We start from the raw sequence: 22,033 nt of genomic DNA on the forward strand, positions 1-22,033 counted from the left end.
CTTCCCTTCTGTTGCTCTGCCTTGCTTTTCAATTTCCAGAACCATTTAGAAGGGGAAGGCAGCAGCCATTTGATGCTGTTCTCTAGCCCTCCCCTGAATGGGGTGGGGAGGGACAGGACACAGGGAAAGGTCACTAGACTGGAAGACAGGAGATGCCTATTTCAGGCCCTAGGTCTGTTTTGAGACTCTGGATAAGGCACCTCCTGTCTCTGATTTCGGCTTCTCCATTTATAAACTGGGGTGATTACCCCTCAGCTTTGTACCTCTCTCAAAATGAGCAAAGATGAAAAGATATGGGAAAGCGTTTTCCTGGCTGCCAGGTGCTACAGAAGGGCAAACTCCTGGTCGTGTTGGGTTGTGTGCATCCCCACCAGGCCAGGCACGGGGCATAGCACTGTGGAAGTAGCCTGGGCCCAGCGTGGCTGCTTGGATGGCAGCAAATGCCTGCTGGTGTTGCTGGTGATATGTGAGGTTGTGCAGTCTGTGGAGACGAGAGATGAGAGTTTTCCGTTTCTTTCCCCCCTCCTTGCTCTCTGTTCTCCCTAATGGACACTTGGCCCTGGGGTGACCCACACAGTAAACCATCAGCAATTGCTTCAGAAGGCGTGGAGTCCTCTCAAACATATACTGACTTTTTGTTCTATGTTTGGTTTGGAGGAGTGGGGCAGATCCCTGGGAGGCCATTAGCTGTGGGACCTGGAGTGAGCCCCTTCCCTTGGAAAGCCTTTGTGGTTGCATCTGTAAGCTGGGAGAAGGTGGGGTGAGGGTGAGAGCTGAGTTGGGGTCCATGTTAACTGAATGCTAGTCCATGGATCGGAGCCAGGTGGGTGACACTAAAACCCTCTGAGAAGATTTTTAACCATACAAGTTTCCTGATCGCTACTCTGGATTGTGTCTGTATTTTTTGTTAGCTTCTTAGATGCATAGCCAGTATGGGGGACCTGCTGGAGTAGGGGGGACCAGTATGTGATGGCTTACCCATAAGGGTGCTCTGCATTCTCTACCCCCTGGTGCCCATCAGGGGTCTATGAATAGTATTAGCATGAGTAGAAGTGGTATTTGATTATTAAGTTATTATTAGGGTCATCTCTGTATGTGGTGTGTGGTTGTTCAAGTTACCAGGTGACTGTCATTCTTTATGATGTGCATTTGGAGTTGGGGAATTTCTGTAAGCCTCAGTAAGTAAATGGAGTGAACAAAATGGATAGGAAAACAAGCAGGAGGTGCCTTAGAATCATGATCAGTAGGAAACCCAGTGTTCTGCCTGACTGACCCTCTTGGTTTTGTGGTAGAAGATAGCAGCATTCGTGCTGAACCCAGCTGAGTGAATCCGTCCCAGTCGTGCACTCTGAAAATGGGTTCAATTTTGAGGACATTTGAGAAAAAAGAAAAAAAAAAAGCAGTGAGGATGGGATAGCTCTCCCTGATACCTGATCACTTTCCAGATCCTTTTGTGACACGCCTGTCCCCTCAGCCACAGTCAGGAGGTGAGGAACATGGCCTTACCCCAGATTCCTTCTTTGGAAATTCACCACCTTCCGTGTCTACACCTGAGTGTGTGGAAAACAGCCCTGTACCAGGCTGTGCCCAGTGGTGGGAAATGGAATTTGTGGACCCCAACCCTGAGTTTGGAGGAAATAAACGTCTTTGCCCCGCCCCATTACCATCACAATCCGGTTTCCCAAAATGCAGGGCCCAGTTCCACTAAAGTCCACTCAGAAATCACTTTCTCATCAAGCCAAGGACATTTCAGAGTTGCTATGTTTTCTCTATCATTTCCTTCCCTCCTCCCCCACTTCACTTCCTGTTTTTTCTTCCTCTTTCTCCACCCCCACCCCATCTCTCCTGGCATGTCCCTTGTTGTCAGAGAACAGGAACAAAGCCTTGAGCCAGGGAGCATTGATAATTATGACTTCCTGAGGTGCCCTCTTGCTGCTGGCCCTGCTGCTGAGAGCCAGAACCAGCCCAGCCTCTAGGGGCCTGGGAGCCTGTCAGGAAGTCTTGGATTGTAGACCCCCTCCTTCCCCAACAAGCCCCACCACCATCCCCCACCCCCATCAGAAAGAGAATCTAATAAGAGTAATTTTTCATGCCCTTATAACAATTTCAGCTTCCAAAGAACTGTCTCATACATTTAAGCTGAAACACTGGAAAAAGCAGGCAACTCTAGTGTTTTGCCCTAGAAACAAACTATAGTTCAGTTTAGATAGCAAAAAGTAGATTTAGGAGGCATGGGTTTATTTCTGGTTCTGCATTGTATCTCTTTTTGACTCTGCAGATCATCCTAGAAACCATCTTGAAAGACTGGTTTCCTACCTCTTTGGAAAAATGGAATTAATGGTATCTCACCGGGATTTTTTAAGGACAAATTAATAAGAAAGTATATCTATACAATTCTCATGGTATGCCTGACAGATATTTGCTTAATACGTGAGAGCTCCCCTCTGTTTTCTGTGGTTTGGTTTTCTGCACAAAGGAGTGGCCATTCAAATGCACAGGAGCCAGGAAGAAAACCCTGCAATAAATAATACTCATGGAAAAAGAGTCCGTGTCTGTTGCTGTGTTTCTCTGAAACATGGAGAGAGAGGGAGAGAGAGAGAGACCTGGGGCCACATATGCTTCTCACTGAAGAGCAGCACTCACTCCCCACTGTGTCACTGTGTTCATGGGTCATGGCATTTTATAACAATATTTTTCTAGTGAGAAACAGGGAGAACCATCCCAATCACATGCCTGAGGTGGGCTGTTTTACTAATTTAGCTCCCAGGGGTGAAACTACAAAAACAGCAATCTGGAAAAAGTGCCACCTCCCTTTTTCAAAACTGTTCAACAAAAAATAAAATGACTTCCCATTCAAGGTCAATGACCACGTGTTGGAGAAGTCAACCTGACCATGTGGCTGCATTTAAAAAATAAGTCAAAGGCCAGAGAGTCAGAGATATGTTCCAATGTGTATTTGACTCCCAAACTGCTGAGTCCCCGAGTGAGGCTGCTTCTTCTCTGAGCCTCAACCTCCTAATTATAAAATGAAAGAATTAGACAAGATTATCTCTTAGATGTCCTTCAGGCCTGATAATCTATGATCTTGTGACTCTCTGCTCTCCTTAAAAAATATATTGTGACTAGTAGAGAATAGGAAATTGCTTCTCACAGTAACATGACTTGCATTCCCTTTTTAGCAGGGTACCACCATCCTAAGGACAGAAAAGCTACAGGACTTTAGGAGGCCACCGTCCTGATTTGGGAAGCCCAACTTCCTTTGGCCAGACAGCAGCTAAGCTGATTCATCCCATCAGCCTGGATTGGTGAAACTGAATCACAGGAGATATTTCCAGGTAAGAAACAATTGACTTTGGTTATAGCGTGTAGCACAGTGATAACTGTCATTGTACTGCAGGAAATATGTCATATGCATGCTTATATTATGAAAGACATGAAAGAATCAAGGAAGGCGTTCAAGGCTCTGGGTTCTATAGCTGTATTCTGAATGGGATCTGTGCTATCTTGAGTCTTTGGGGGTTAAGGAATGAAAGAAGGTAGCTGAGAATTACATGCAGGGGAAGAACAGGTTCGAGCTGTAGATCTAGGTTCCTTTTTCCTTGCAGAACCATTTAGTGTTCCTTTCTGCCCAGCTAGATTTAGACAGTAGGAGGAAAGGTCCTTTGGTAGCCAATCTGAGATGGAATTTAGATCCCATGTCAGAGAACTGACTTGGATCCCACCTGCTACAACATCTTTAGAAACAAATTCAGTTCATGAAGTTTCATCCAAGAGCACTTGCAGCAGACAGGCTGCAGCTAACCACTCTCATTACCCACTTCCCTGACCGCCAATACAATGGCTCTGTCTGCTTATTGGTCTTCTCTTTCCCCTCCTCCCAATCACTTATGGATCCTTTCCTTCTTATGTGCGAGGAATGTGGCCATATATACTAGAATGTCTTCACTGGAACTGCACCTGATGTAGGCTGACATCCCTCCCAGATGACTAAAGTTGGGTCAAGGGTTCAGCTGCCTGGACTGTGGTATATTAACACATCTCCCTTAAGCAGGCCCAGCGTAAGGACTCGCGGTTAGGAATCATCAAAAAAAAAAAAAAAAAAAAAAAAGCCAACACACTAAGATGGCCACACATCTTCACTCTTGCACTAGTTTTTGGTGTTATCTTCTGCTATCCTCTGTCTTGAAACTCTTCTTTTTCAGCTAGATACCTTGACTTTTCTTGAAAACTAGAAGCAAAAGCATTTCATAAAGCTAAGCATAGGACAGAAGGTAAGACCAGGTGATATCTAAAGCTCGTTTTGCATTCCCAGGATTGTCTTAACCCAGACTTGTTTCTTATGCCAGACTCTTATTCTTGGGGAACATGTTTATCTCATGCCTGCTTCCTTTCTTCCTCTTGTGGTTTCTTTCTCTAGAGTAGTTTCTGAGCTATAGCATAATTCAGAGGAAGGAGAAAAGCTTTGCAACTTAGACACACCTGACTTCAGATCTCAGCTGTGCTATGTGTTGGCTCAGTGATTTTGCTTAAATCACCATTTTAAATCCCCAAGCTGCTGTTTCCCCACCTGTAAGGTAGGGATAGTACACTCCATGTTATAAGCTGGCGTTGAGGATTAAGTGAGATCATGCATGAGCATGGTTTCTTGCTTATAGGAGACCTCAGCAAATACCAGCTCCTTTCCCTACCCACCCTTTTTAAGAGCTACTTAAATATAGCTTTGATCCCATATCTGGATTTCATTTGAGCCTTGTGCCTAAAATCTAGGACAGGCCTTGTCCACAAATACTGTTAAGTCTCAACAATTTAAAAAGGAGAGAAACTGTTAACAGCCTTTTTTATTTCAGAGTTCTTCATCCATAGAAGCCTTTTCTCACCTGGACTTTAGCCAGATTGCCTCTCCAACCTGGCCGTTGGAAGGTTTTCTCTGCCATACCCAAAGTTAGAACCACTACTTTCCTACCCCTTTGTCTCATGAGGTATTAGCTGAAAACTAACTCCCTCCTGGTGGCTTTTTCCCTTCAGACTAGCTTACATCCAAGACCAAGAGTAAGGGTCAATTGATTTGGGGCAGGTGTCCTGGCCTGGCACTCAGCAAGACAGTCAGAGTCCAAGCATATGCTCATTCAGGGCTTTCTTCCTTGCCTGTTACCTTTTCTAAGGCAGTCATTCATCCCGTCATTCATTCAGTCAATAGATGTTCATGGAACATGAACCATGCAGTGGGTGGCTCGTGCTGATCTTGATGCTAGGGATACAGGACAGAACAAAACCAAGTTCTTGTTCTCAAGGAGCTTGCATTTAAGTAGAGTCAAGGGATCATCAACAAGTAACACACATGCATGTATTACATCAGGCAGTATTAGGTGCTATGAAAAAAGTAAAGCAGAAAAAAATAAAGCTAAGTCAGAGAGCTAGAGAGTTGAGGGAAATGGGCATTAGTGTTTTATATACAGTGCCAGGGAACACCTCTGGATAAGGCATTATTTGGGCAGGATCTGGAGAAAGTGAGGGAGCAAGGCTAGAAAGAAGAGCCAAAACTAAAGCTCTGAGCAGGGAATGTGCTTGGGCTTTACCCAACCTTGAGTGACCAGTAAGATTGGAGCAGAAGGAATGAGGAGCCTGTGGAATGAAGCGAGGGCATAAAGGACTTGGGCGTTTATGTTCTGACTGGCTTTTCTGGAGATTCTTCTACCCCTCCTTTCTCTTCCCCAGAGCTCTTACCCAATGTTGTGTTAGTCATTCATTCGAAAATCTTTACTGGGCCCTAGCTACTGAGACTGCAGATTAATGAGTCTCAGTCCCTTTCTTAGGACTCCATGGCCTGGTGCTATCAAGGCTTCTTGAGGAAGTTGCATCGATAAAGTAAGTTGAAGTAAACAGTTGTCTTAATTTGATCATCATAGAGCCAATTTGTTAGAGTAGGAATTTTCCACTGGAACCTCCCACAGGTCACTTTTACCTGTTCTCTTGGAATTTACTTACATGGTAGACAATTGGTCTATCTAGACAATTGGTCTAGCTTTACAGAGACCTCAGTCTGCTTCTTGCCTTCAGGGTAGAAGGAGGATCATTCATTCAGCAAATATATGAGTGCCTCTTCTATGTGAATGCTGCACCAGGCACTGGGGATAAATGAGGACTAGGTCAGCCCCTGCGGTTGAGTTGCTTCTGGTTTTACGAGGAGACACACTAATGGCTAGACAACACACTTTCATCAGTGTTGCAGTAGGAATGGGTGTTTGGGGAGCTCAGAGAAGGAGTCCCCTGACCCAGACAGAGGGGTGCAACCACGGAAGCTACCTAGGAGTAGGTTGTCTGCACTCAGTCCTGGAGATGAGATATAGCCAGGCAGGTATCAAGCAAAGAGGTCAAGATGCTTCAGGGAAGGGTGTTAGGAATTTCCAGGCCGGGAGATGGAGATACATAGGCAAGAGCTGTGCCTTGGGGAACACTGTGCACCTTCACCTCCTTCCTGAGACTGTGGAATTTGGAGAGGTGAGTCTGAGAGACCAAGGGACTCACTTAGGGAGGGAAGCGAGGGTATGAATGAGGGATTTTCCAGACCAAGCCAAGTGGTTTGAGTCTATTTTGAGGACAGCTCAGAGCTGCTCACAGTTTTAAGCAAAAATGGATGAGTCGATAAGATTGGAGTTTTAAGAGGCAAAGAGCCTAATTTTATTTGAAACCCCAGTTCCTTAAAATGCTTATTTTATACCTCTTTCATATATTATTATAAGATTATATTTTCCTTGGCTGTAAAATAAGTTCACACAGATCAACTGAATGAGATGGCCACGGGTTGTAGATGCAGACAATGACCCTTCCCACCATTGGTGCTGTAATGAATGTTAAACATCATCATTTCATGCCCAGTCTTAGAACACAAATAGCTGTGAAATGGTTAGAACGTAAGTTTTGTTTCTCATAGAATTGGCTGGCAAAAACTTAACTATTCTAGTAGAAATGATGGGATTTAGGTCTTGTTACATTTTCTTCCCATCAGAAAATGAATGAGTAATATCCGTTCCTTAACCGTCTCTCCACTGAATACTAAAATCAGAGTGTTCTTTTAGAAATTACACACTCATTAAACAGGTAATATCTGAGTATCTACCAAGGGCCACACCCCGTGTTGGGCCGTGAACATCAGGACAAATGAGACATGGTCAGCACCTCAAGGAGTTTCTAATCACGTGACAAAGACAAAGGCAGCCAACAGTCAGAGGAGCACATGGCAGATAAGAACCCAGACATGAACAAAGCGATGTGGATGAAGAGGATGGAATGTGTTCTCTGCCCAGGACAGTCAGAGAAGGCTCCAAAAGGAGCCGTATGATTTGGGCATTGAAGGATGAGTAGGAGTTGGGAGCTGAAAGAGAGATACTCAGGTACAGAACTGCACTCTATAAATAAGGGCCAACATTGGTTTCTCTGTCATGGGTGAGGAGGAAATAGCCAGCCTGCTCCTCATGCTCAGATAATGCCTCAACTCTGCTTTTCAAAAATCCATTAGTAGCCACCTCCTCATCCTCCCACTTTGTTCCCAACAGTGACTAAAAAGAAGCAAATTGACTAATTTGAATTGATCTTTTCTCTGACCCTATGGAGGTGTTAGTAAGCAGAATAGGGTAAGAGAACCAAGAAAAGAAGTAGAAAGAAGAGGAGGAGGAATTCGTCTTCATCATCCAGAAACACTGATTTAACAGCATGGATTGCACCATAGCTCTCTGGTGGTAAAATGCAGCTTTGCAGAGACCCGAGTCTGCTTCTTCTAAGTGAAAACTGTATTTCCCCTGCTACTTTCTTTTTGGAACTCTTGGTGTGGAATACGTATATGTGTGTGTGTGTGTTTATATATACACACACATACATACACACACAGAGGGTTTTATGTACATGTGTATGTACATATGCATGTACGTGTGTGTATATATGAGTATATATGTGTGTATGTATATATGTGTACATTATGTAGAATTTATTCTAGAACCTAGCTCAGAGCATGGTGCAGTTGACTTCCCATCACCCCTGCTGGTTGGAAGATGAATGGATGCGCTAGACTTAATCTTTCACCTGCACACTTCCCCGGATGTGCCAAGATCTCTGCACATCATGGTATTGGATGTTCACAAGCTCCAGGAGGTAGCCTGGGACCAAGTACAGAAGATGAGACTGAAACTCAGGGAGGAAATGGCTTGACCAAAGCCCACAGCTATGAGGACATCAGGATCAAAACTTTTGTCTAATTGTCCCCTCTTGCACTGTTCATGCTGTGTATCATCCTCTCCACAAGCAGATGGGGCTTCAGGCAGACCAAGGAGGAAACTATGAAACTAAGCATTGTGTTTGGACTTGAGTCTCACCTAGACTCCAAAATGCAGGACTGGGCAAGCAGTGAGGTCAGAGCAGCATATGTCTAGAAGCCCTCTGAAAGCTACATCTTTCCCTTCGGTGTCCACTCACATGCTTCCAGGAATGGGGAACTCACCACCTTACAAGGAAGCTGGTTCTAGTTCTAGAGACTGGGCAGTCATCCCTCCTTACAGAATCATCTCTAAATCTTAACAGCAAGGGGCTTTGGGGTGAGTGCTTTGCTCTGATGGAATCTTTTGGAGACAAGGGCAGCTCTATGACATGCCCTTTACCAAACTGCATTTAGAACCACTTGCCCCCCTTACAGCCAGGGCTGTCTGGTTTCTTGTTCTTAGGGGCCCTATTTGTTCTTCCTAATGGACTGGGCTGGAGGCAAGACCTATGACCTGGGTTTCTTCTCTTCTTCCTCTAAGGAGAAGTAGACCTCAACACATGTTTTCTCTGACCCCATTCTCTCCAAAACCCTGGCTGCAGCCAGGGGGAGTGAGCATTCCTTTTACATCAAGTGAAGTTCAAAAGGATAGTTTAAAAGGAGAAAGAGAAGATGCTGGGAAAAGGGAGTGAGGGGAGAAAGGGGCAGTGTTCTTTTCAGAGGCAGCATCCTCCTGCCCCTGCTCCTGCACTGAGCCAGGTTCTAGCACACTCTCATCCTGGCCTGGGCTCTGTAGTCCTCCATGTCCTCAGAATCCACACCAAAGGCCACCTCCCCAAAGAAGCCTGACTTGATAGCCCAGCTGAAAAGAGTTCCTTTCTCCTTCAAAACCCCACAGTGCTGCCTCTCTGTCACACTTTCTTGATACAACAGGGATACAGATTTAAAAATAAACAAAAAGGGAGAGCGGAAGAAAAACAAAAAGCAAAAAGTGGCCATGCTATCTGGGGTTAACGTGGATTCTGGTCCAAACTGCCACTGACTCACCAATTAACCTTGGTCAGCCCTCCTCCCTTCGTCATAACTATGAGGGAATTGGGCTTGATCATGCAGCTTCTTCCATCTCTGAACTTGTCTTTAAGACACCCAACTCCCAAAAAAGTCCTTGAGTCCTGTTGAATCCCACGTGGCCTGGCGGGACCCTGATGTGGGGTTTGCACTGAAACCACCACCAACAGGAAGCCCCGCTGGAGGGAGATAAATTACCCCTCACCTCTTCATGGCAGGCAAGGCCTCTGTCAGCCCTCAACAGACAACAGCTGATCTGGCTCACAAAGTGAAGTGGGGCTAGCTTGTACCCCACCCTCCCGGCTGCAGGCCTGAATGAGGCAGCTACCAGCCCTATGCTGAGAGCTCTGGCATAGCGACAATGTTCAGTTCCTTGGTTTCAGTTCTCTCTCCTTCTTCCAACCCTGTCTTTGTTCCTTCTTTGGGTTGGAATCCAGGAGAACCAGCTTGGCAGAGGGTTTTAGCCTAGGCCTGATGGCAAACCTGCCTTTCTCTGTTTGGAGCTATAAGCTGGCAGCACACTGGCCCCAGGATGGACACTGCACTGACCCAGAAGTAGGTAGAGTCTGGGGGTTGGAGCCAGGTGCACACTAGCAGAGGAGTTATGAAGAATTGTGACTGCTGAAACCAACTTGGCCAGTGTTTCCTCTAAGATCCCCACTTGGTCATCAGTGCCCCTCTTAGGACCTTCTTTCTTGTACCTCAGTTCTTTCCTGTCTCCAGACCTGAAGGCTTTACTATGCTGCACATCAAGGAAGAGGGGAATGGCCATCTATCAATTGTCTTCAGTTGCTATAACGTGTAATACAAGGAGCCTAGAAACTTGATGACATTTGCAGAGGCACATGTACCTAGTCTCAGGACCCCCATATAACAAATATTGTACATGTTAGTGGGCTTCAGGTAAGATTTGCTTTAATTGTGGTCTTGATATAATCCTTTGTAGTGCTGCGGTTAAGAGTCCAGGCTCTGCAGCTAGACTGCCTAGATTGGAATCCTCTTCAGCCCCCTACCGGCTGATGCTCTTGGGCAAGTTATCAAACCTCTTCATAGGACAATTTCCTCATCTCTAAAATGAGAAGACTAATAGCACCAACCTTGTAAGGGTTCTGTGATCTCTACATGAGTTAATACAGGTAAGCATTTAGAAAGGTGCCTGGAGCATTGTAAGGACTCTGTGATTATGACCGATTTTTATTTTGACTTAAAGCCTCAGTTGAATTTTCTATTAGAAGCAAGCGTCTGCAGTACAAGGTAGGTTCAAACACTTGCTGACCATTTGTGAAGCATCTCCTGGATGATTGAGTTGCAAAGCCGAGGCCAGCATCCTGACAGTTATCAGGATGAACACCCAGCAGACATCCCTAGTGTGTGACACTATCTGTGCCCTTCAGACAACCAACAAAAGGCCTTAGGAGACCAGAGGCAGGACGGTCCTCTGAGCGAGGAGTCCTCTCAGAGGGAGTGAGAGGCCCAGAGTCAGTGTGGAAGCAGGAGCCCGGGGGAGCCAGGGAAGGCTGGAGAGTTGACAAAGGGTGACGTAGGAAAGGATGCCATTGTGAATGGGACAGTGGGAAACCAGCCAAAGGGAGAGGAATTGTTCAACAAAGAGTTTTTGGTGCTAGTGTGAGCAGTAAGTTCTGCTTGAAGCCTTTTCAGTGCAAATTCCTGCAGGCCCCAGGAGCAGATCCCTCCACTTTGCCCAGCCCTGGAGTCAGGAGGAGGGGGATGTAGAATGTTCAAGTGGCGGGTTCCCACCATGAAGGATGGAGCAGGCCACCACTCTACGGCTGAGTGAGCACAGGCCTCCTCTGTGTGCAGCCTGAGCCAGGCTGGCCTCGTCCCCTTGAGGGACCTGACAAAGACTGGCTTGTTCTCCCCTGACATCAGGCCTCGCCCTCAGGATTGCTCTGTCCTTCTGGGGCAAGATCTCACACAGTAACAATCGAGTGAAACGGAAGCGAAGAATTGAGTGAAGATGGTCCCAGGCGTCACCATGCCAACCCTGGGCCTGCGGAGGGCGCCTGCCCTGTGTCCTGTCTGCACCTCCCAGTTTGCACCAGGGACATCCCAGTGGTAGAGCTGCTGGTCTCGGTTCAGAAAGACCAGCTGTCTGGTCACTGAGCCACCAAATGTTACAGTAACATTCAGTAATAGCGGCAATAAGTAGGCTGACTGTTCTCTGCTTTTGCATTGCATTTAGCGAGGTAGATTTTCTATTGTAACAGAGATTTCTGTGGAGAGTTGAACCTTGGAAATTTCATAAGGCTTATTTTTGGAGGGATCTGAGGGATCATTGGGTCTATCTCTGTGCGATCCCATTTGCAGGTGAAGAAGCAGGCTGCGAGAGTGGAGGTAGTGTTGGTTGTGGAAAGAGTGAAGACTTCATAGCCATCTAGTCCAGCTCAAGGGCTGCAATATTGTATGTAAAGCACTTAGTACAAAGCCCAGCCTGCAGTGGGGGCTCAGTAACTCCTATCCCTGGTTACAATGTAAACTTTCATTTGGGCCAAGTGGGACAAATAAAGGGGCCCATTTGTAAAACCAAATGCATACTAAACCGGTAGGAGAGGAACTCCCGATTTAGGGACCAATCCTAAAACAACCACTGGGTACTTGGGGATGCAGAAACAAAGGGTATATGACACTGGGACTTCAGATCTTTAGTCAAGTGCAGTGGTTCTCAAACTCGAGGCCACTGAGGACTCGATTAAAACGTAGACTTGCGTTCAGCAGTTCTGAGGTGGGGCTTGAGAGACTGCATTTGTAACAAGCTCCCAGGTGGGTGCCAGTCTCCAGACCATGCTGAGAGCAGTAAGAGCCTAGAACACTCAAAGAAAAAAAAATAATCCCTTTTGTATTTCATGGTTAGAAACAATTTGTGCAGAATTCATTGCCAGAGCTCCTTTATGGACAAGAACTACTGGCTCCTGTGTGGAGCCAGATTCAGTCCATCTAATGGAGTCACACAGAAGGGAACGGTCTTCATGAGTTCCAGGATCTTGCTGTGCCGCAGTTTCCTTATCTAAAAACACTACTCTGCAGAGAGATTTTAAAGATGAGTAAGAGCCAGCAAAGAGCTTGGCATCTAGTAGGCATTCAAGAAAAGGCAGCCGTGGAGAGGGATGTGGCACCTTGCCAAGGCCATACAGCTGCTACGTGGCAGGTGACCGGTGTGACCACACTCCCGGCTCAGTGTATTTTCCATCCTCCACTGAGCACTAGAGGACCTGAGGTTATTTTGTGTAGTTGACCTGGGTTGTCAGATGATATGAGCTGGGGAGCAACTCAGACCTCATGTTGGAATCACAATTTGCTGTCTTCAAGTGGAATGAAGAAATAGCCCAAACAGTGCTTGATCTGTCTGGGAGGCTTGCAAGCTCTCCAGAGGGTGAAAGGCAAAGTGTTCAAATGTAGAGGGCTCTGTGGCCACAGACTGCAGCCTGGGAACCCCCACGACAGGGGAAAGTTTAAATCAGGATAGAGCATGGCTGAGTCATCAGGAGCCAGGCTGGGCTTACACAGAAATTCGGAGACAAACTTTGTGCATTTGTTTGTTTGGTTTAATTGTGGTCTTGGCTTATCAATCTAAACAGGGAAGTTCCACAAGGACTTTACTGTCTTCTCTTTTGGATTGCAGATTTCCTGCAGGGACATCCTCCATGGGAGCAACTTGTACCTTTGTCCATCTCCCGTCTTTCCAGAAGAGCAGGCTCAGGGGTACAGATCGTGAATTGAGGGTCTTCAACTATGTGCATGTCCATTTCCAGAGTATTTTCCAGACCTAAAATACAATTTTAAGTGGGGGTTTTATTTAAATGAGTTATAGAAACTCATCCTGATAAGCTCGTGGTAGGATTCCAACCTTTCTTTTTATCCTTAACTTGAGTGAAGTTGATTCAGCCACAACACAGATGTTTTCCTCAGTGGAAAACGTGACTTAAGAAATTAGTTGAAGGGGCTAGAGAGGATAATTACTAAGCCAAATGGCTAAGTCTATTCATGTTTCCTTCTCAAATGTCATAGCCCCATTTTCTGGCAAAGGGTCAAAACAGATGCTTTTGAAATGATCTTGAAGCGGGAATTGAGTTACTATATTAGTAAGTATTGGCTACTACAACTGTGAGTTTAAACACTTTTTACAAATGAGGGGAATCACGTTTAGAAAATATTCAGGATGTTGAACTTGATACCTCTGCTTTGTCCTTTTTTCACAAATTTCTACATTTGTGTTAAGTACCTACCTGACCAGGTCTGGCATTTTTAATGTGAGATGATAATGCCCCTTAGTGGATAAAGTACTTAACTGCAAGCTCTTGCATTTGCCCAAAGAAAAGCTCTCCAATTTAGCGGAAATATACAATATAGTAACTCTTCAGACTAACCTACTGGAGGGTAATGGTGAGAATTAAATGAGAGCATTTGCGTGTAGCACTTAACGTAGTATCGAGTGCAGGGCTGACACTCAGCAGATGGCTGCTGTTAGTGTAGTTATCGGATCATGAGAATTTGACTTAGATGAAGGCCTTTTGAAAGCAGGGGAATGAGTCTCCTTGGGATTTCAGTGTCAGAGTCCTCTGTGTCTGCTCTGCTATGCATTAGGAAAAGGTACTGAAGAGAATCATGTCCTCTCCTGGGACAGCACTACCTGCTGGCTCTCCTGCTCAGGGGTGGAGGCAGTAAATACCTGAAAATGCACTCCTGAAAATGCATGGAAGTCTCCCAGCCTTCAGTGTTCTTCGAAATTCCTTCAGCTGGAATTTTGACTTAAAGGAGTGTATTAGTTCATTCTCATGCTGCTTATAAAGACATACCCAAGACTGGGTAATTTATAAGGGAAAGAGATTTAATTGACTCACAGTTCCACATGGCTGGGGAGGCCTCACAATCAAGGAGGAAGGTGAATGAGGAGCAAAGTCATGTCTTACATGGCAGCAAGCAAGAAAGCTTGTGCAGGGGAACTCCCATTTATAAAACCATCAGATCTCATGAGACATATGCACTACCATGAGAACAGTATGGGGGAACTGCCACCATGATTCAGTTACCTGCCATACACGTCCCTCCCACGACATGTCGGGATTATGGGACCTACAATTCCAGATGAGATTTTGGGTGGGGACACCATCAAGCCATATCAAGGAGCATCCATAAAATGAGCATACACCTCCGCTTGGTGGGGAGACATGGCTATTTTGCAACGTCTGTCCTTGAAGTTGGACTTCTCACACAGCTCAGCCTCCTGCAGCTGATTGGCTGCTTCAGAGGCCAGAGCAGAGATGGTTCTGCAGGCTTCTCATCGTGAAAGTAAGTCTCTGGCCATCGCATCCTAGCAGTGGGAGGCAGGCTCTTCTTAAATCCTGCTGTCTTTTTTAGAAGTTAATTTGTGCATCATTGAGGACATATTTCACTTTTCTGTCAACTCAAATTGCCTTTCTTTTAACTTGCAATCGTAGCATGAGATCTTTAGCTATATCTTTATTAAACTGAGTGTCACCATAGTGGAACAATTTTTATTCCTCCCCTCCCTTCATCCCACCCTCTTTTTTCCTCCTTTTCTCTTTCTTCCTTGTTTCCTTCCTTCCTTCTTCCTATCCTCTCACCCTTTCCCCTACCACCCATCCACATGCCCTCCCTTCCTTCCCTCTTTCTCTCTTTCTAAGTAGTTACCTGGAAGGACCTCAGGCTGGAGGCAGTTGAATTCTGATTATGGCCTTCAGACCATCTTTCTTCACTCATTCTTTCATGTATTCAGCCACACACGTTTCCTGGGTGGCTTGCTGTGGATTCAATCACAAGTAAGTTCCAGTTCCCATCCAAGGGGTCTTCACATCCTAGGAGGAAAGACAGGCAGGCAAGCGGGAGTGACCAGGAATGTGGAAATGTGGTGGAAGAGAGGATACAGGGGGCTGTGGCACAAGGTGCAGAGGGCAAGGAGTCCCCCCTGCAGGACTGGGACAGGCATCGTGGCCTGGCAGGAAACTACTTTCAGAGCAGACTTAAGAGCCACACAGGAAAACGGGTCCCACTGCTTCAGCATAGCTAGAAGACTGGGAGCCGTCAGTAGCTTGGCTTTCACAGATCTTAAAGCCATCCCTGTCACAGCTGCCACTCCAGAGACCCCTCATGTCCAACCACTACCCACCCCCTAGTACGTGTGATCTCAGCAGATCCCAAAGTGAAGGACACTGGGCTCTCTTCTTCACAGCTCACAGGCTTCTTGGCAGTGGGATGTTCACTCTCCTCCACCTCGAGCTATAGCCCCTATCTGCAGGAAACCCTTCCAGAATATTCTAGTCCAGTCGAGGCACCTCTTCTTTTAGACTCCTTTCCCCAAACACGTTGCCTTTACCCAGATCACAGTCCTCACTGGAGTCTTCCTCCCCATTACAGTTATCTTTGAACACAGATTCTTGTCCTTACTGGTCCTTACTGCGGGAGCCACATTTTATTTAGCTCTAGTCTCTAAAAAGAGCAATGCTTATGTATTTATTTCTTTGACTAGTCACCAGATTTTTTTTTTTTTTTTTTGAGATGGAGTCTCTCTCTGTTACCAGGCTGGAGTGCAGCGGTGCAATCTCGGCTCACTGCAACCTCCACCTCCTGGGTTCAAGTGATTCTCCTGCCTCAGCTTCCCAAGTAGCTGGGACTACAGGTACATGCCACCACACCCAGCTAACTTTCTGTATTTTTAGTAGAGACATGGTTTCACCATGTTGGCCAGGATGTTCTCAATCTCTTGACCTTGTGACCTGCCCGCCTCAGCCTCCCAAAGTGCTGGGATTACAGGCGTGAGCCACGGCCCTCGGCTTGATCACCAGATTTCAACACTGTATTAAGAACTGTGCTAGGTACAGAGGATGGATTGATGATTAACACCTGTCCTTAAGGAGTTCAACAGACAGGTGTGAATATTATATTTTTGATAGAAATATATGCAAGATATACAGAGTGTATATATGTGTGTGTGTGTGTGTGTATACACTATATATATATATATATATATATATATATATATGGACTAAAAGAAGCAAATCCTACCTTTGGGGCAAGTGTCAAGGATGATGAGGGGTGTTGGATTGAGGGAGGATCAGCAGAATTGAATAAAATGGGAAGTGAAATGTGGGTAGTTAGATAACTAAGCAAAGCCAATACAGTTTTGCCAACTATTCAGAAATTTTGGTTATGCTTATAATTTCTAGAAACTTCACAAAAGTTTATCATGTGTTCCAACTCCATGGTGCAGTGTACATAGGCTGCCGAGGACTTGGGATTTTTAGTCTCATCGTTATCGTCTGTAACTCAACAGGACTGGGCCACTGGGCTGGATCAGGGACACTCCTCCCTGTTCCAGCATTCTAGGGTTTTATACAACGAGAATGTCAACAATTCGCAAAAATGTATTCAGGCAACCTAATGCCAAACCATGTGCTAATAAGTTAATTAGGAAGAAGACACAATTTGCTATGAGTTTCCACAGCCCTCTTGCCCTGACCAGAGGCCACAGGCCATGTCTTAAGCCATTTTCTGTTTCCCAAAAACATCTAATTATAGCGCAGGAGTATTCAACAAAATAACATAGTGGCTTAGAGTGTGAGTTTTCGGGTATGATGGGTTGTGTTTGAATTCCAGTTCTGCTGGTGATTAACTGAGTTACCTTAGGCAAGTTATTTACTTGCTTCAGTGTTCTCATTTCTAAAAGGGAGATGGTAGTAGCACAGAATCTTGAGTTTGCTTTTGGCATTAAAGATGACACTCTATGTATTTAGCACAATGCTTAGCACAGAATATATGCACACTCTGTGGAAGTCATCATTATTATTCATCTTACTAAGTAAGCAGTAAGTACTCAATTACATTTTTTGTTGGCTGTAAATCAGTACATATTGGCAATATGCTGTGTCTGCCAAAATTCCTCAGTACCATCTTGGGTTACATCAGTAGAGGTTTAGTGTCCAGATGGAAGCGAGATGGAGTCCTTCTGGTCAGACCATACTCAGAGGCCTGGAAACAGTTCTGGATACTACATGGTAGTAAATTCTCTGACCAGTGAGAATGTGTGAATAAGATATCAGGATGATGTGAGAACCTCTTTTCCCCGGTGAGATGGAGGAAGAAGCTTATGGTTTGTTTCAGGAGGAGAAGCGACAGGGGAGTCATGGACGATGTCTTTATTTATTCCACTCATATGTATGGCATTCCTTCTATGTGTCAGGCCCTATTCTAGGAGTTGAGGGTACATAAATAAATTAAGATATATACTAAAAAGAAAAGCAGAGTTACTGGGGAGTGGGGGTAAAGTAGTATTTTGGACAGAACAGTTAGGTTGAACTCCACTGAAAAATAAATCCCGAATGAAGATATAAAGAAAATCTCTGCAGACTGTGGAAAAGTGTTCCAGGCAGAAGGACTAGCAAGTATAAGGGTCCTGTGGTAGAAACATGTGGTCTCCAGTTAGAAGCTGAGGTCTGAGGAGGGGTGAGATGACATGCCCAGGGTCTTGTAGTGAATCCATGTTACAACTGAGACGTTGATATTTAAAGTCAGGCTTTTCAGACAGCAAAGCTCATGCCTATTGCACTGTACTCTTTAGACAGGGGAGGGAGAGAAGAGCCTGGGGCCCCAGGGGTTCCTTGTGTGCCTTATCCTCTGTATTCCTGGTCTGCAGTTCCAGAGATGACCAGCAGAGGGTACCGTGCACCCGGTTTCCACAGCCCCTGCCTGAAGCCATGTTGAATGAGCAAATGTCTGCAGCCGCCTCTGTGAGATCTAAATGTCTCCTTGGCAGGAAATCCGCGAGGAGCACGGCGGGGTTGTGCAAACAGCCTTACAATGTCCGCTTGTGTGTGTGCACTCGCCTTCGCTTGCATCGCCCACAATGCTCTGTGTTTTTTTTGGATAATGGGGCTCTGTGGACCCATGTGCCTTGTCATGCAAAGGGAGTGACCTGCGTTTGTCATAAATGGGCTCTTGTATGATTAATAGCCATGTGAATGATCCCGTCGCAGCAGCAGTTCAGCACCCAGCTTCACCTCTTCACTGACGTGGTGGTCTGAGTAGGCTTTCTTCTCCAGCTCCAAAGCAACAGTGCAGGATTTATTGCTAAAAGGGCAATGACTTGTTTGCACTGTGGTTGCAATTTTTAAAATGCAAGGCAGGGGGCGCAGATACTTATTTGTTGTCAGGACCTACTGCATGCCAGATGCTACACTAAGAACTTCTACCTGCATTATCTCACTCACTTAGTAACAATAGTAAAAAGGAAATATTTTGATTTGCATTTTACTAACAAGGGAAACTCAGATTCAAAAGAGTCCAATGACTCTCCCAACGTCTCCAAAGCTCATGCTGTTTCCATGAAATGATTCCCTTTCCTTTTTAGAGTAGCTTAGCCCATGGTCCACACACTGCAAAACGCCGTCCTCGTTCCACTTGGCCATCTATAAACTGAAATTTGCGATCTTAAAATAGATGAGGGATTCCCTCATTTCTGGGCTTCCGTGTATTTATTTTACCTCCTGAAAATATATCAGTCTGCATGTTTGCATTTTTCTGAGAAAGCCAGTTTTCTTTAGACTTTCAAAGTAGTCTGTGGTCCTAAAACAAAAGGGCCAGTCACCCAAAAGTGTTTATATTTGGGGAAATGCTTATTTTTCTCTGACCTGTTTCTCTCACCAATGACTGTTTTCTCTGCTCAGTCTGTGTAGTTGACATCTTTGTTGTTGTTGCTGGATAGTGATTACTTATCCAGCCCTTTCCTCCGTTCAGTGGCCATAAATGAATAATGTGATGTGTGGGACCCTGCTTGATGGTTGGGCAGGGAGGAGTGAGGAGGAGTGGTTGCAATGGCTAAAACACCGACAGCCACTCAGAGATAGCCCCTGCAAGAATCCACAACAGCAAAGGTGCTTACTTATACCTGGGATTTGGGGAGGAGGTTACTGGGAGAAACTATAGGCCATCTTTAGGTGTTCAAGGCAAAAGGAACAGCATGAGCAAAAAAACAGAGTCAAGGACCGGGCTCTGGCTCACACTTGTAATCCCAGCACTTTGGGAGGCCTAGGCAGGTGGATTACTTGAGGCTAAGAGTTCAAGACCTGCCTGAACAAGATGGTGAAACCCTGTCTCTACCAAAAATACGAAAATTAGCCAGGTGTGGTGGCATGCACCTGTAATCCCAGCTGCTTGGAAGGCTAAGGCAGGAGAATGCTTGAACCCAGGAGGCGGAGGTTGCAGTGAGCCGAGATAGTGCCATTGCAGTCTCTCCTGGATGACAGAGCAGACTCCATCTCAAAAAAAAAAAAAAAAAAAAAAAAAAAGAAGCAAGGAGGCAGGAGCCCTTCCACTGTCATATTCTGGTGTGGCTTATGTACAGAGTGATCAGAGGAGCTTCAGCAGAGGGCCAGAATCTTGAAAGAGAGCTCTAAGCCAGGTTTATAGCCTTGCATACCAAGTAAAAAATTTACCCACCTTTATTTGACAGCCAGCTTAGCAAGCGTTTATGCTAACCATGGCTAACTTCATCGACCCGGCTAACTGTTCTATTTGATCCCTGGATTCTGTCTCAGGAAGTAGCACCCCCCAACCGCCCCTCCCTGCCTAACAGGCCTACCTCCCACCACTCTAGAGACTCTCACCTCATCCAGCTTTCCTGTCCCAGCCTTAGGTTGACCGTCTGCACAGCTTGCTCGGATACCAAGCCAGGGCTTTTATTTTAATGTGTTAGTTTTGTTTGCAATGTTGAGTACGTTGAAACAAGGGCAATTGCTCCTTTCAGAAGCTGGAAACAAAGGCAGAGCTGCACCTGTCTGTGAGATTTCAAGTGAGGTTTTGACACTCTGGACATTCTTGATGCTTGAGATTTCACAGAGCATGCTAATCTTTCTTGGCCTCAAATTCTTCAGGTTTTTTGTATGTGATGGCTTTTATTGGATTGTTTTTTTGTTTCGGTACCAAAATAATTTGTTATATCCCCCTGCACTTTTCAAAATAAATTTGACCTAGGAGCAAATTTCCTTTGCTCCTTTGCTTTGACATGTCAAATCCAAAGCCTCCTTTGGTACCCAGATGAGCTCCAGTTTAAGAAAACTCAACATCTAAAAACCTTCTTAGATGTCAAGTCATCCCATGGTCCTGGGGCCATTGAATTCTGCAAGGCCTTTTGCTTGCCAGAAGGACCGTTTTCATCAGGACTCACCTCCTTGTCCCTTGACATGATAGGTTATATTTTATCACCTGCCAGAGAACTATGGATGATGCAGTTGCCTGTGGAATGAAAGCTGAGCAGGGAAAAGAAGAAGGCCTCTTTTTCATTTTGTTTTGTTTTTTAGTTATATTGTAAGACAACAGAAATGGAAGAGATTTAATTCCCCAGAATTCATTGTATATGTTACATTCTGTGTAGTATGTTCAGAGACTGGTGAATGATCCCAGCGGTCTCAAGTATCCAATATAAGAGTGGGGAGAGGAAAGAGAGAGACTGGAGAGAGAGAGGGGATGAGGACACCAAAGAGAAGGGCATAGGGAAGAGGAATGGAGCTAAGGGAGACGTGGAGGAGAGTGGATCAAGGGGTACAGCAGGCACAGAAATCTCAGTTGGTGCCCAGGGCTCTGGTCAAGTCATTGGAAGGATATTAATGCCTTTTGTTGGATGAGGGAGGAGGAGAAGATTTTGGAAAGGGTGGAAAGTGAAGTTTCTATGGCTTTCCCTGAATGGCTATGCTTGTGGGACATTCACTTGGATTGATGGGCCTGGAGCTGGGAACAGAAGTCCAATATAGAGCCAGAGGTTGAGAGTCATCCACCTATGGGTGGAAATTTGAGTCAGAAGTGTCTCACCAGGGAGTATGAGAAAAGGCTGAAGAAAGAACATGGAGACCAAGACTTAAAGGCCAGATGGAGAAAGTAGAAACTTGAGGAGGAACTTCCAGAGAGATGAGAGATGAGGAAGGGGATGGGTCCCAAGCATCTCAGCAAGGAGGAGTTGATCAGCGGTGCCCATGACAAGCCTTTACCTGCAGCTCTGCTCTCAGAGGGTTAGAGGGTCTTGGCTGTTGTTTATTTAAATACTTGAGAATGAATTCTGGAGAAAGGAGGTTCGTAATCCAGAGAACTGACAGCCTGTTTAAGTGAATTCACTGTCAGAACAGCCCAAATTTGAGGTGACTTCTAGGTGTTCCCTTTTACTTTCTAGACTGGAGTTGCAGCCAACCAAGAGAGGAAACGCAACTTGCTCAACATGACACTAAGTGAATGGTGTCTCCAAGATGAGCGCTTGGGTCTCTGGGGCCCCTTGCCCTGCACGGTGTCCCTTTCCCTTTGAAATTAGGCAGAACAGGCCTGGGTGGGCTGAGAGTGTCTGCCTGCCTAGGTAAGAAGCAGATGTCTCAAGGAGTTTCCTCATAAGCATGTTCTTGATTTCCCAAGAGAAAGGGGACAGATTCACTAGTGACTTCCCAGTGGTGGCCTGGGCCAGAGCTGAGCCCAGTTTAATTGCTCCCATGTCAGTAATGTTTGAAATTGGGGGACACATTGACTTTCATTCCCTATAAAAGAATCTGATTTTGCCCTCATTTCTTAGGTAGTTTTTGCTGCTGTACTATTGATGTTTATGGAAAAATTAGCTATAATGAGGTAATAGTCTATTTTAGAAAACTGAACTCAGATATTGAAAGAGCTATTTTAAACCTACACTTAATTGTTCAATTCCATAATGGT

At 45.4% G+C, this 22,033-nt stretch overlaps 1 protein-coding gene across 17 annotated transcripts in view; it reads left to right on the forward strand.

Moving 5' to 3' along the window:
• Window positions 1–22,033, forward strand: part of CYRIA (CYFIP related Rac1 interactor A) — a 115,874-nt gene that overhangs the window by 39,036 nt on the left and 54,805 nt on the right. For 11 of the 17 annotated variants that reach the window (XM_065527390.2, XM_065527389.2, XM_065527387.2 and 8 more), the window contains one exon: window positions 3,180–3,335. The gene's annotated coding sequence lies outside the window, so the exon portion shown is untranslated. Of the gene's footprint in view, window positions 1–3,179; window positions 3,336–10,262; window positions 10,453–22,033 lie in introns of all 17 variants that reach the window. The other 6 variants (XM_065527388.2, XM_074012301.1, XM_074012299.1 and 3 more) reach the window with 2 other exon arrangements.

Source organism: Macaca fascicularis, chromosome 13, assembly GCF_037993035.2.
Source record: "Macaca fascicularis isolate 582-1 chromosome 13, T2T-MFA8v1.1".
In the NCBI taxonomy this organism is placed as follows: domain Eukaryota; kingdom Metazoa; phylum Chordata; class Mammalia; order Primates; family Cercopithecidae; genus Macaca; species Macaca fascicularis.